Source organism: Phascolarctos cinereus, unplaced genomic scaffold (assembly GCF_003287225.1).
Source record: "Phascolarctos cinereus isolate Bilbo 61053 unplaced genomic scaffold, phaCin_HiC Scaffold_4;HRSCAF=312, whole genome shotgun sequence".
In the NCBI taxonomy this organism is placed as follows: Eukaryota; Metazoa; Chordata; class Mammalia; order Diprotodontia; family Phascolarctidae; genus Phascolarctos; species Phascolarctos cinereus.
In genome coordinates this window covers 574,339,511-574,355,397 of record NW_027555847.1, presented here as the reverse complement: position 1 = coordinate 574,355,397, position 15,887 = coordinate 574,339,511, and the positions used below count along the sequence as shown (strand labels likewise).

General features: G+C 38.9%; 1 pseudogene; it reads left to right on the top strand.

The window, feature by feature from the left end:
* Positions 1-13,966: 13,966 nt before the first annotated feature.
* LOC110201148 (nuclear receptor-binding factor 2 pseudogene) lies at positions 13,967-14,658 on the top strand (annotated as a pseudogene).
* Positions 14,659-15,887: the final 1,229 nt, after the last annotated feature.

Sequence of the window (15,887 nt, the reverse complement as noted above, 5' to 3'; positions counted from 1 at the left end):
GATCTAATATCACTAGCTACAAAGCTTCATCCTGATAAACTTTAGGTAAAAGGGAGAGTGCTACAAACAGGGATCAGAAACTATATGACTGGCAAGAATTCTCTAGAAAACTAGGGAATTATTGTATTATTGAATTTTTGAATTATTGTATTAGGCACACCACACCTCCCTCACCACACTCCAGCTTTACATCAAACTGTAGTTTACAAATGTATACTGTGTGCTATGTTGTATACAATGTAGTAGAATAAGTGAGTCCTCAATTCTGGTCCTTTCTCTTCCAGTAACTGAATGATCTTGGACAATACACATATATCTCCCTGGGCTCTAATTGCCTCATGTGTAAAATGAAGAGGTTAGACTAGATAACCCCTCAGGGTCCTTCCAGCTGTAACATCACAGGGTGTATTTACTGATTGTCTATTATTCTTTTCTATTCCATTCCAGCCCAGTGCCCAATTTCAACAGGAGTTGGACATGATCTCCACAAAGGCTGAGATGACATGGTATGATGGTGATGAAACTCTGATCCTGAAGTCAGGAAGACCTAAGTTTGAATCTTATATCATAGACTTATTAACTGTGTGACATTAGTGTAACAACCTCAGTTTTTTCATCTGTATAATGGAGATAATACAAAAAAAAAAGAGAGAGAGAGCCCTATCTCACAAGGTTACTATAAGAACCAAGTGAGATGATATACATAAAGCACTTTGTAAACCTTAAAGCTCTATGTAAGTGTGAACAATTAGAAATACTTTTGCCATAATAGGTAAGATCACATGTTTAGAACTGGAAGGGACTTTGGAGGTCATCTGTCCCTCCCCCTCATCTTACAGATGAGAAGACTGTGGCCCATGGAGGTGAGATGACTTGCCCAATGTCATAGATAAGGTAGGTAATGAATAGCCAAGGTAAGATTTGAACTCAGATTCTCCAACGACTAATCTGGCCCTCATTCTGTCATATTACTGTTGCCTCTCCCTGGCTCTAGAGATGCGTATCTGACAACAGGGAGGCATGAGTTTGGCTCCCACTCTCATTTAGACAACGGGCCCACTGATGCCAAGAGAAAGACTCTTTGACTCCTCCCCACTCCCTTGCTTTCCCAAGTCATCCACCTTTTCGCCGGTCCGTGGCCTACGTTACCCAAGGGTGATGCTTGACCATGTTGTGGTTGTGGATTTAATTTAATAAAGACCAAGTAAAAGGTAATTACCCTTCTAAGTCATTTTAATGATTGGTGAATGAGGCCATAACACAAGGGCTTCTTAGGTTGGCAGCAATCTTGATGTTCGAAATGGCTATAGTTAGAGAGATGACCCTGTTTGCCACTTAGCCTGGGATGATTGCCTAACCTCTTGAGTTAAGGTAGTGTCTTTCTCACCGAGGATAAGTAATTGGTAACATGCTATGCTGAAATCAACAGGTGAAAATCGTCCTGAAAAGACAAAATATAATTGCAAGCAAAGAAAAACTGGCTATTTGTCCTTAAATCATTCTGTTGATGCAACTAGGTAGCACAGTGGATAGAGAGCACTGAGCCCAGAGTCAGGAAGACCTGAGATCAAATCTAGCTTCAGACACTTACTAGCTGCGTGACCCTGGGCAAGTCACTTAATCCTGTTTGCCTCAATTCCTCATCTGTAAAATGGGCTGGAGAAGGAAATGGCAAACCACTCCAGTCAGTATCTCCACTAGAAAACTCCAAATGGGGTCATGAAGAGTCAGACATAACTGAAAAAAAAAATCATGACTGAACAACAATAAAGAAAGGAGGTCCTGTGGTATGGTAGAATGATGATTAGATTTAGAATCAAGACTTAAGCTCTCTAGGTCTCAGTTTCTCCTCTTTAAGATAAAGGAGTGGATTAGATGGTCACTCCCAGTTCTTTGTCTAGTAGAACACAAGCTCTTTGAAGGCGGGGACTTGTTTTGTTTTTCCCTTCCTATCTCCAGAGCCTAGCACAGGACCTGACATAAGTAGATGCTTAATGAATGTGCATTGCATTGGGTCATAAAATGCTAGATTTAGAATTGGAAGGATCTTTGGAGACCATCTAGTCTAACCACTCATTTTATAGAGTGGGAAACTGAGGCCTGATGAGGTTAAGCCACTTGCCTAAGGTCACTGGGGTGAGTGATGGAAGTCAGAGTGACTTCAATCTAAAGCACTAAGAACTTCAAAAACCCCGAGCTTTGAACTTACCAGCAGATTTCTCTGCTATAGCTTGGTACCTTTTGCCCATCCTGCCCCCCCACCCCGAACATGGTAACTTACCTAGTCAGCTATCTCAGCCACACAATTCCAGTTAGGAGTCCAATACCTCCCAGATAGGGCCCAGACAGATTATGTCTCCTGGGGAGGGGCTGTTCCCAAGAGCCGGGGTGTGTTTTTTGTCTAATTGTGTTTGCTCTCTGTGAATAGACATGACAGGAATGACAGTGCTGATGAGCAGAAGTCAACAGGGCCCACGTCTGAAGTCATTTGCAGATAAACGGGCTCTTTTGAAACTACAGCAGCCGGCAATAAAACAACTTGAAGACAAGCCCTGCAAACACCTGCCAGCTTCATCTTATCAGGCAGAAGATTTATAAGGAAAGCGCTGGAAGGCCCTGCTATCCCACATCAGAGTAATATAAACAGAGAGAATAAATAACGAGCCAGCCCGAGAAAACGCAAAGATCTGTAGCCACTCTTAGAGAGGTCTGAGATACCATCATATTTTAAATTGCTGAGAGTCCCGCCATCCACGAGGATTAAATGAGGATTTGGAGATTCAACTACATTGTTTGAGACAAAGCCCTGATGACCTATCCCAAGGATTGTGGAGTAAACTACTTACTGTACACTTTCAGTTTCCACCTAGCTCCAGGTGTCAAAGCTATAACCTGAATTAGTGGATGAAGAAAAGGCAACTTGGAAAAGAAAGGCAACTCTACGCAGCAGATCTTGTACACTTAGCAGTGTTAAATCATATCAGGACACAGGAACCAAAAGATCAGAAGCAGTCTAAGGAGGATTCTGTGGCTTCCAGGATAAGATTTAGATTTGAGGGGAATCTTAGAGATTGTCTAAGATGCTCCCTTCCTTTTGCAGATGAGGAAACTGAGGCCCAGAGCAGAAAAGTTTACTCAGGTAGTAATTGATAGAACCAGGATGTGAACTCAGGTCATCGGATGACCCAGCCAGCACTCTCTTTCTATTGCAACACATGGCTTCTATGGAAGCCAGTCCTCTTTGATATATGTTCATTTACTGGGAAGATAACCTCATACATAAAAAGATTTATGATTTCATTGGTTCACTGGTATGGCTATTGTTTGCTGATTTTCCTGAAGTTCAGGAATTATATCACCCTCAATCAACTCTAATGGTTTCTATGACCTTCAGAATCAAACACAACTTAGTATGGAAATTCCAACGAGCTATTTCTCCAAAGTTTTCTAACCATGAAACAAGAGGAACATAGAGTGAATGCTGTCCTATGTCTCATGCCCAGGTGGTGAGTTCAAAGGGAGCAGGATGGGGCAGGTCTTCAGGCAGATGTTGTAAATATCATGTTCAATCCCTTCCATAGTGAATAATACAAATGGGAATGATAAAGATGGAAAGAATCATTCCACCAGGAGGTTTAAAGAAAGACCAACCAGAAGATCCTGAGCCTTGTTGCTCTCACTTTAACTCTCCTAGATGAGTCAGAAGCCTGAAGAAGCAGGAATGGATCAGAAATGCAAGTATCAGCTAGAGAGAGCACATCACACATGCGGATTATTTCTCCTCTTGAGTCATTTGTGAACCACTTAAGGAACTCTGATATGTTGTACCTAGTTAACTGAGCTCTCTAGTTCACAACTTGGGGTTCCTGAGTTCTAAACCAGGCAGATGCCCTCTGCCTTCCATGTAAATGCTGCAATGTGTTTGGAAGGACCAGTGTCTACAAATGCATAGACCATAGAAGCCTAGAATTTAGAGCTATGAAGGACCTTAGACTTTATCTGGTCTATCCCTCTCTTTAGGAGGAAACAGAAGCTCAGAGAGGCCGAGTCACTTGCCCAAATTCATACAGATACTAAATACTAGAATCAGGATTGGAATCCAAATCTATTGCACCATAGGCAATTAATGAATGTTCGTTTGGATCAAATTGAATTGGCAGGCAGAGACTTTACACAGAAGCTTAGCTGTCTTTGTGGTCTCAAGCAGGAAGTGGGCAACATGAAGTAGGAGCTACATCAAGAATTGTTTAATTTTCATTCTCTCTAATTAACCATAACAGTGTCTAAAGAATGAGGTTTTGGGAAGCTGAGTGGACTTAGCCTGTAAGCTTGCCCCTTTGCAGACCCTCATGTAAAATTTTCAAGAAAAACCTGTGTTATTCCACCGGGGTGGGAAGGGGACAGAGGTGAGGGGTCGGGGAGGGCCTCATCAGATTATTGGCATGTCAATGAGCAGACATCCTTTTGTGGTCAGGGTTCAATAGGTGATGAAATCTGAAAGGACAGTAGGGCAGAAATAATAGAAGGTGAAACCAATAAAAGCAAACAAAGGGAAAAGGTTGGCTTGCGGATAAAAATTGCCTCTGAAGATAACATGCTTGAAAAAATAAATAATAACCCAAGTTGGTGGAGAAAAACCACAAATGATGCTAGAGGAGTATTTTTGTTAAAACAAAATCTTCACAAAGTTTTAGGGTTTTAAAATGTACAATCTAGAAAGTTATTAGATATGTATATACTTATACACACAAATACATACTCATCAGTAAAAGAAACATATGTATGTAAGTATATATAACAAATTTTATGTAACATATACATACATCCATGTATGTGTGCTTATACATTTATATGCATACATGTATGTGAATACACATACAATTTACGTAAGAAAACTTGAAAATTCTTATACAAGGCAAAGAAAAGAGACAAATAATCTTTCAGCCCACTCAATCTTTCTAATTCAGGATTACTCTTCAAGCTTTGCTGATAGTCTGTGAAGTCTGATGTGAAAAGAGGAATCTGCCTTTTAAGAAAATGAATTAATGTCATTGAGCCTCAGTTTCCTCATCTGAAAATGGGGATAATAATCACACCTACACTCGTAAGATTGTTGTGAGGATTAAATGAGATAATAGCTGTTAAAAATAAATGTAAAAATACCTAGCACAGTGGCCGGACCATAGGAGGTTCTATATAAATGCTTATTCCCTTCTTCCCCTTCCCTTCTTCCCCTTGTAGCATTATATTTATGATCCTCTGATCCCTCTTTTTTCCTTTAATATGGTAGCATTACACAGTGGAAATCACAAAGGCCTTAGAGACCTGGATTTATGTTTTGGCTCTGACACTATTGTTTGGGCAAGTCACTAAACCTCTCTGAGACTTATCTGTGAAATGGGGATTTTCTTGTTTGTAAAATGAGGTTGACAATATTTGAACTCCATGCCTCACAAGGTTAGCCAGTGAGATCACACATGTAAAGCGCTGGATCACTTTAAGGAGTACACAGATAGAAGCTATTATTATTGTACCTAATATGTCATTATAGTTCAAAGGTGACTCTGGGTTTTTGAAGGTTGGGCCAGTGTCATGCAAATTCTAGCAGGTTCTACCAAGCTGGAAAAGGTTCAAGTAGAGAACAATTATGTTCATTGTGGACCCCTCAGAGTTTCCTAAAAGGGACCTTCAATCCTCCACAAGCACCCAGATATTGAACAAATGACAGGCTTTATTTAATGACACAAAATGAAAAAGACTTGTACCTGAGAACATGAATGTTCAAAATGATTCTCTAGCCCCGTCTCAGGAACCTATGTAGATAATCCAGATTTTTGTGCCGACCTGGAACTCAGCCTTCCTATACATTGGGGGGAAGGATGTGGGGTTGACTGGGGGTTAACTAAGCCTCTCCTCTAGTAGGTACCACCTTCTCAAAGGACTTTTACAATACGCATATCTCCCAGGACTAGCACAGAAATAGATCTAAGTTGCTTCTATACATCTGTTCCCTTTCAAAACTATGAAGATGGTCCTAGAGTCTATGTTTCTGTCTCTGAATCTCTATTAGTCTGTGCATACACCTAGAGTCAGTTCCTAGAACTATATGGTATTATTAGAAGCAGGAAGATTGAGAACTTGCACAATGGAGAGGGGATAAAATGGGAGAGTCACAGGGGACAAGGGGATAGATGTAATTGTATTGGAGACAAATCCTATGATTGAGTATTTGAGGGAGGATGAAATGCAAACCTCTTCCCACCCTCCAACTGGTTGATCACACAGGCCATAGTCCCTACCAGGGAGACCACTTTGATATACCACTATACCTCAAATATATTAATTTGTAAATATGTTAATTTGTAAACTTGAGACAGTTCCAAAACAAAGATTGATCAGTGCGGGCTTGGAAAGTTCCCCTCAGGAAGAGGAAAATTCGAACTTTGTCCTGCAAATTCATGCCTTATTCTCAGGATAGCAGGGAAGTGATAGGGCTTTTATTGCTACTTAATACACTCTAATATATGTTTAAGTCAGTGTTGTCTTCTCAACTAGATGGGAAGCTTTTTGAGGGAAAAGCCCATGTTTTTTATTTCTCTAATTCTCAGCAGGGCCTAGCGCAGTCCTAAGTAATACATAGTAGATGATAGAGAAATACCCAATTGATCACTGGTCGACTAGAAATAGAATCCACATTCCCCAAAACTCAGTTCAGGTTCCATCCAATAAAGCTTTGAAATAAAGATGAAGGAAACAGAACTTTAAGCATTTCTGTATCATGGGACACAATCATGAAGGAAGCCAATGTGTAAAACTCGCCAGAAAACAATCAATGCAAGACGTTCATTCTTCATTCTAGTATAAAAATACGAGAGATTTCCACTGTTCAATGCTTTGGGCAATTGACAGATTGTCCAAAGGTTAACTACTGCAGCTGTCCTGCAAGCATACAAATAATTCTTCACAGTTCAACTGGAGGAAAACATGAGATTTGGGAGTATTGTCTTGGGGATTGAATTGTCTTTTTGTGTGTGTCTAATTCTGTCCCTGTTATTTTCTTTTCTATGTTCTTATTATCTTAATGTTGAACTAGCTCTCATAGATCATAAGATTTTAAGGGTAGAAAAAAACCCCAAAACACTTTAGGGATTATCTAGTTTAACTCCTTTATTTAACAGAAGAGGAAACTGAAGACCAGAGAGTGACTTGCCCAAGGCCATAGAGTCTAGTAAGGGGATGAGTTGGGACTAGACTTTCTTGACTCTTAGCCCAGACTTCTTTCCACTCTCCAATGTGCCTCTCTACTTTCTCCTGATTTTATCCTGGCATTTGGAAGGTATATATTCTTAGGGTCATTTTTAGAGACACACCCTACATTACTAGCAACACGATCTAGTCAACTCTGTCTTAGAATAAAAAGCAGAGCTGTGTGCCCTCCATGTTATTTCTATATGTGTCTGGTAGCCTATTTCCTTGGGCTCTGCTTTAGAGAAACCACTTCTACTTTTCTCCAAAGAATCAATACAACGCAGGGCTTTATTTTCATGATTGTGGGAGAAGGATCAGATGAGGATGAGTAATTTCAGTTCAAATCCTCCCCGTTGGCTCTGTTCCTTTCAAGTTATTTAAGTTTCCAATTGGAGATGTCTATAGGTTCATAAAAGTCTAGAGCTGAAAGGGGCCTTGAGGTCATTTAGTCCAATAGATTCACTTCGTTTTTTAAATAAGTAGACCGAGACCCAACAAGGTGAAATGACTTCACTCAGAGAAGATTCAAGGTCACTCAAGGAATAAGTTAACAGAGCCAGTTTTTGAACCCAGGATTCTTGATTCAAATGCAATGTCTTTACCACTGCTACACCACATGTCCATGACCTCTGTTTCAACCTGACTACAAACTCTAAATTCCCAAGTCCCAGAGAAGGTGTGCCAATGTGCAAACACTCTGGAAGCTGATGGGTACCACCCTGCTTTATCTCTCCAGGCTCCCAGGGAACATGGGTGCATGCAGAAACCTTCAGGTTTTTTAAAATAATGGTGTCCTTACCCATGTGACCCTGAGAACATTCTTCCCCAAGACCATTGAACCACCTTTTATTTGAGAGACACTGTGTTTTTTTAAAGTCCCTTTCCACTTTTGTGGCCTCAAAAATGACTATTAAAGAAACTACCACTGTGTCACCTTCCCCTTTCCCCTAGCAGCTTCTGAGAAAGATAGAAATGTAAACCATGCCAGCCCTGTTTTAGGTTGAGCTACCTTATTTGGTCAAAGGAAGAAGGTAACTCCTACTCACCCACCTAGGTCTGATGTTAGGTTTCAGTACAAAAGTTTGCACACACCTACACCCTGCCCACAAGTTGGCATACCCCCAGGATAAATAAAGCATGCATTTTTCATATTAATCATACATATAAAATCATATAACCTCTCTATGTATTGTGCTCTTTTGGCCCAATTCACCTACTGTTTAATTTTATATTGTTCTTGCAGTCCTGATGTGCCCCAGGGTACAATTGTCATTGATTCACTAACTTATAAAGACCTGTGATCTATTCTTATTTGCTGAGTTCCCTGAGAACGATAGTAGTGACTCAAGTCTTCAACCATAGTGCAGTGAGAGGTCAGAGGTGGTTTTGTACCAGGCACAATGACTTGTAACTTGGTATTGCCTTTAACACATGCCGTTGGGGTTGATTCACTCACTGCCACATTCTATGAGAGGAAAAATTGCTACCATAATGTCTAGCCTAAACCCTATAGCTCACCCTTCTAAGCAACTAAAGTTCCATTATAATTAGATCCATTTTATCCCCACCTTAAAAGTCACACACTTTGAAAGAAGAGAAGCTGGGGTGTGAGAAATGGCAAATGGACTTCAAAACCATCCTCAAATGCAGGTTTCTGTGAAGCTTAAATTATGTTTAGAAAGATAAATAGCTCACTGAGCATGATTTGGTATGCTCACAAGCATAACTTGGAGGCAGTTCTGATGTACTACAACATGCCCTTCCTCAACTGGGAGTTCAGAGGGTCTGGATTCTAATCTCACCTTTCCAAGGGTATGCTCATAAATGTTTATCATTTGGCTCTTAGGTGAAAAAAATATATATGTATATGCACATACATATATGTATATGTGTATGCATATATATTATATAAATATACACATGGCAAGATATATTTTTAAGTTTAATCCGCATTATCAATATTTTCTTTATCACTTTCTTAAGTCTAGTTAATCAACAAAACAGTAAATCAAGCTCTTATTTGTAGCATTTTTGAGGTATAAATACTCACATTGAAAATTTAAGAGCCAGTTTGGGCTGGCTCCAGCATACCCCTGAAGCTTTCCCTTTAATTCATGCTCTTGATATAGGACAGGCTTCCTTTTCCAATTATACTTCTCAATCAATCAATCAATCAATCAATATTTATTAAACACCTACTATGTTCAAGGCACTGTGCTAAGTGCTAAGGATGATATTTATATACCGTTCTTTGCTTTCAACCCATTGTAATATATTTATTTTTTATAATATGGCTTGATTACGTCAGCCATATCACTTTCTGTTGTATTTCTTGTGGCTTGCAATTTTGATTAACTAGAGATGGTGCAAATCCAAATTCTCAATCATGTAGAATATTGATTTTACAAAATAGAGTTTTGCTTCAGGAAGAAACTTGGTAAAAATTTGAAGCATTATGTGAAAAAAGAACTATATATACAAAAATATTTATAGCAGCTCTACATGAGGTGACAAAGAACTGGACATTGAGCGGATGTCCATCTATTGGGGAATGGCTGAACAAGTCGTGGTATATGAAATATTATTGCACTATAAGAATGACGAGGGGCAGCTAGATGGTGCAGTGGATAGAGCACTGACCCTGAAGTCACGAGGACCTGAGTTCAAATCCAGCCTCAGACCAAACACTTGACACTCACTAGCTGTGTGATCCTGGGCAAGTCACTTAACCCCAATTGCCTAAAAAAAAAAAAAAGAATGATGAGAAAAATCCTGGGAAGTCTTATGTGAACTTATACAAAGTGAAATGAGCAGAACCAGGAGAATATTATACACAGTAGCAACAATATTGTAGTGATGATCAACTGTGAAAGATTAAGGTGTTTTGATCAAGACGATGATCCAAGACAATTCCAAAGGACCTATGGTGAAAAATCTAAAGAGAGAACTGATGAACTCTAAGTGCAGATTGAAGCATTTTTCACTTTCTTTATGTTTCTTGTTTTTTGTTTTTGCAATATGGCTAATATGGATATGTTTCGTATGGCTTCACATGTATAACTGATATCATATTGCTTGCCTTTTCAATGAATAGGGGTAAGAGGGAGAGAGAGAATTTGGAACTCAAACGTTTAAAAAAAAAAAGAATGTTAGAAATGAATAAAAAAAAAGCACTGTGAATTTCATAAATACAATCCAGCCCCCTCTCTTCCTCCTCTTTTGAGTTGACTGTTCATCAGCAGTACCTGTTCAAGGTATTTTTACTGATGGATCCATCCAACTGCATATCATAGAACAAACATTGGACACTACGCTGGTGTGCTTGTCTTGTTTTTTTTTTCTTTCCTGTATACATAATTAGGCTGAACTCTTTTGGTGATTGTCGATTTTTAGCTCTTTCTTCCTCTTTTTTTATGCCACCAGCTCCTTGATAACTCTATGCTTAGTGTGTCTTTCCTGAAACAGCCCAAATAATTTGTAAGTATTGCCATTGTCTGTTGGTCCAATTAGACTTCCAGATTCAAGTGCGAAGCATTCAATCTCTATTTTTCCTTGGCATATAGGAAGAATTTTACACTTGAATAAACTGTTTGATATTTATTTTTTTACCCCAGAGAGCTATATTGATATCTTTCATGAAGAACAAATGACTAGCGAGTTTTGTTTCAATACCCTCTTTAACATGGAAGACACATTTAGTTTATACTCATTCTTTGTTCCCATTAGATTGTAAGCTCCTTAAGGTCAGGGACTGTCTTTTGACTTTTTTTGACTCCCCAGTGCTTCTCAGAGTGCCCACTACATAGTAGGCACTTAATAAATGTTCATTGAATTGAATTCTTTTTAAGATAATGGATTTAAGGATAGGAAGAATTATAATGGGCTTAAATTGGCTACTTGAAAAAGGCCATATTTTTTATCAATTATTCCTGACATTACTGTGTTGATGGCATGTTTTAAATAGAGAACAGTTTTCCATGTGGACGTCAAACACTCAACTATTCTCAATATAGTTGGTTTTCTTTTCATTTGCAGTATGTGAGGTCCTGACTTGAAGGTTTTGCAATAATCAACAAAGACATTATACACCATGGTTCTTTCTGGCAACTTGTTGAGTAGTACATTACCAAATCAATAATAAATTGCTTTTTACACCCCTGGAACTTTTTGGCCTAATCTTTTCAATATATTATTTTCTTATAAGTATTTGTAAATTTTGGTGGCACAAGTTATAAAAATATAAAGTACATAAAATTTTAATTGATCTTTATTTGGGGGGAATCACTGATAGTCTAAGCTTTTGGCAGTAGATACATAATATATTCTGTTAGGAAAGGTGGGCTCAGACTTGCTGTTGGGATAGCTAGGTGGTGTGGGGATAGAGCACTAGGCCTGGAATCAGGAAAACGAATTCAAATCTGGCTTCAGACACTTCCTAGGTGTTTGACCCTTGCCAAGTCTCTTAACCTTTGTCTGCCCCTGTCTCCTCAACTGTAAAATAGAGATAATAATAGTACCTAGCTCCCAGGGTTGTTGTGAGGATCAGATGAGAAAATAATTGTAAAGTACTTAGCACAGTACCTGGAGTATAGCTAGCGCTATATAAATATTAGCTATTATTATATCTCAGAGGAAGCTGGTGAAGGGTTTTGCTAATAATTCATGCACCAGTTCTAAACCTGTGATTTCATCAATGAAAAGAATTTCCAGTATGGAAATTCCTTTATCAATGCAACTCTTGAGCAATTTATAGTTTTAGGGATTTGTCTGGGACATTGAAAGTTTGAATGACTTGCTCAAGGTCGTATAGGCCATTTGAGTTAGAGGCAGGATTTAAATTCACATCTTCCTGATGATAAGTTTAGGCGCATAGCTACTCTATCATGCTGTATCACTATGTGGGATTTTATGAATTAAATAAATCAAAGTCAGAGTTCAATTTTATTTTGAAAGCTGTTCTGGCCACACATACAGAACAGAAGTACCAATCTTACTTAGCACTGGTACTTTTTGCAAAGTAGTTTCTAATGTTCTTTAGTAGTCTGGTCTTTCTTTAGGCAACTCATCTTTCTTTAACAGTGCCATTTAAGGTCAGTTAATTGGGGAAATTGCTAGGTACAATTGTTACTCATAATCCTTCCCCTTTGTCCAACCAGAAGGTGGAAATGTACCAAGGGGTGAAGGAACAGATGACTCTTCATTCCTAGAGGCCAACCAGGAGGAGAATGGAAAAGTGCCCCATACTAACTCTTCCAAAGAAAGAATTGGAACAAATATGTGTTCTGGGGCAAGGGTGAGGAATAAGAAGTCATGGTTGGAAACATATGACCATGGAGAGCCATGTCAAATGTCCTTCTTTTTGCTTATGTTTATATCAGCAACTGTTAGCACAATGCCTGGCACATGGTGATTGCTTAACAAATGCTTGTTGTCTTGCCTATGACATCTCAATTTGTTTTTAAGAAAATTATTAAGCACCTTCTATGCAGAAGGTACTGTGTTAGGCATTGGAGTACAATAAATAAAACACTTCATATCTCTGGGTACTGTCCAATCAAGTAGAAAAGATGAGTGTAAATGAATAACTAATATAAGTTAGAATATGGTAAATGATGATAAACGTTAAAGAGAAGTGAGAGAGAGAGAGAGAGAAAGAGAGAGAGAGAGAGAGAGAGAGAGAGAGAGAGAGAGAGAGAGAGAGAGAGAGAGAGAGAGAGAGAGAGGAGAGAGAGAGAAACTTTTAGCTGAGGAGATATAATACAATTCAACACAACAAAAATATGTTAGATATTACTATGAGTAGTTTGCTGTGTTCAGTTCTCAAGGTGATATAAAGTTTAGATAAAACCTAGTTGTTACCCTCAATCAACTTATGTTCTACTAAGGGTTAAGACAGACCCTCGCAGTTCTATGCTTTAGTATTTCAACATGTCTGTGATCTCACTGATGATATTCTCTCCATCATTGCAAGTCACATCATAATAATAATGCCTTCTCATCTTGTCTGACTTTTGTCTGTGTTCAGCCGATCCTTCACAGAGCTGGGTTCCAGTAATCTGAACCACCTCCTTTTCTGTTTGTATGTTTTCTTGATGACATTCTTTACATCACTTCTTATATACAAGGTCACCATTGGAAATATGCTGTAATCCACTTGATCCTATCACGCATCTATGTTCTTTTGGTTCATTTGTTATTTTGATCTTTGGAAACTGTGGCATTCTAAGATTTATAATCATATAGCATTTCCAGAAGAGCATTTGTGTTAAAAATAGGGTCTTTGGGGCAGCAGTTGGAAGAGGAGGAGGAGGAGGAGGAAGAAAAAGAGGAGAAAAAGGAAGAAGAAGAAGAAGGAAGGAAAGAAGGAAGGAAGGAAGGAAGGAAGGAAGGAAGGAAGGAAGGAAGGAAGGAAGGAAGGAAGAAGGAAGGAAGGAAGGAAAGAAGTTGCCAATGTGTTGATCCTGAAGTGACACAATCCCAGCTCCAGATCAGTCCAAGCTCTGACCTCTAGCCCTCCATGTACTGGGGTGCCACATTTGCCACTCTGGCCCTGGTGTCTGTGGAAGTGATGGGTGGGCCCTTTAACCTGGCTCATCAGCATAGCACAAAATCAAACTGGTTATTAGCAACTTAGAAATACAAAAGGGGCTCTTTTGTATTACACACACACACACACACACACACACACACACACGTAGCTACAGATCTTTTTGAAGCTATGGAGTTGACATAATCTGAGTAGGTTCAATTATCATTGGAATTACAAAAGGATAGGCACATGAAGTTATTACTGCCTATCCAGGAGAGGTAGAAAAGGGCAAAGTGGGAGGAAAGGCAAAAAGCCCAGCAGAAGCTTGATGGAACCTGGCTAACATTTTGTGAACCATCTACAGAAGATAGATTCAGTGGCCAAAGTGTGCCTATGTTAAGAAGCCTGGAAAGCCATGCCAGGGGTCTTTGACAGGAACTCAGACACCTTGTTTTTTCTCCTTCAGAAAAGACCCAGTAGAACTATGTGTCATAGCAAAACCCCCAAAAGACAACACAATAATGAAAGAGCAGGTAAATAAGATTTCTGATCTGAAGCAACACTTAGTTTCTTGTGACTGACAATGAGAGTTTGAGGAGAAAAAATAAGCAACTCAAAGCTGAAAAGGCCAGACTCCAAAAACCTCCCCTAAGAAAGGAATTCAATCTAGAGGCTGACATTGTAGAAAAATCTGAATTATGGAGCCTGCTGCCACATTCAGAGACCGCTGCAACCTCCTCCATTGGGCAGAAATCTTCGGCAAATACAGTGAAAACCAAGGACATTCCAATTCTCATTCTTGCTCCCTTGGACTTTCTCCTCTGGAACTGCCTCTTCTGAAACTCCCTGAGAATATTTTGAAAAGATTTATGAATAGCTAAATAGAAGGTTATGACGGGTTAATATGGTGTAAAGGAGAGGAAATCATACCATTAACACAGTAAAAAGGGAAAACTAAGAAGCTAGGGACTGTCTAGGTGGGGCATCATCTGACAGAATACTGTAGGAGAAGAGAGAGGGCCATAACTTAGAGAACAGTCTTTTCAGTCATGTCCAACTCTTCATGACCTCCTTTGGGGTTTTCTTGGCAAAAATACTGGAGGGGTTTGCCATTTCCTTCTCCAGCTTATTTTGCAGATGAAGAAACTGAGGCAAACAGGTTAAGTGACTTGTCCAGAGTCACAGAGTTAGTAACTGTCTGAGGCCATATTTGAACTCAGGAATATAAATCTTCCTGGCTCCAGGCAGCATTCTATTCACTATGTTACTTAGTTGCCCCAGAGAACAGTCTTAGCACTTGACACGTTACTTTTTGGAGGTTTTTTCCCTCTGGACTCACACCAAATGTCTACCTGGAATGTCTTTCAAGCAGCAGTTATTTTTCTTCTCTTAACTTCAGGGTTATGCTATATTTAATAATTAATCTATAATTCCATAAAGAATAATGCAAAATCTAAATAGTTCAGGACCTTGAAGGTGGTCCTATATCAGAAAGATGCTTTCTACCATTCATGACTGCATAAATTTTGTTATGTACAATTTATTAATTCAAACAAGGCATGTGAGTTACATGCTTTCCTAAATAATCCTGCATGTGCCACACTTTACTGCATTCTCAATATGATGATAACATTGAGACTGAAGAAAAATATGCTTACATTTTCACTTTATGAAGAAAGGGAATAAATCATTCATGCTACCTTTTGGGGAATTATAAGTTTACATAATTAGTCAGAATGTATCATAAGTTTTAATTTTATGGTACTGTGTTTAAATACTATGCATTTAAAATACCCAAAGAATTATTCCTTTGTTTTTAAGGATGTATGAATGGAAGTAATGATAGTTTGGCAATAGTTGATTACAAGAAATCAATGAAATCATTGGTTTTTTTTAATATATGAATCTTTGCACCACTGAGCAGGTTGAGAGCATTACAAACACTGCAAAATTTCCCAAATGCAATTCAACCCCATCTCTTCTTCCCACGAAACGATAAGTCCAATTCATTGTCCCTCTTCAATCCCCAGCCCAATTATGCGTTGGAATGTCCTAACTCATTGGACTGGCCTTACAATTTCATGTCGAGGTTTGGAAAATAGGTAGTTTT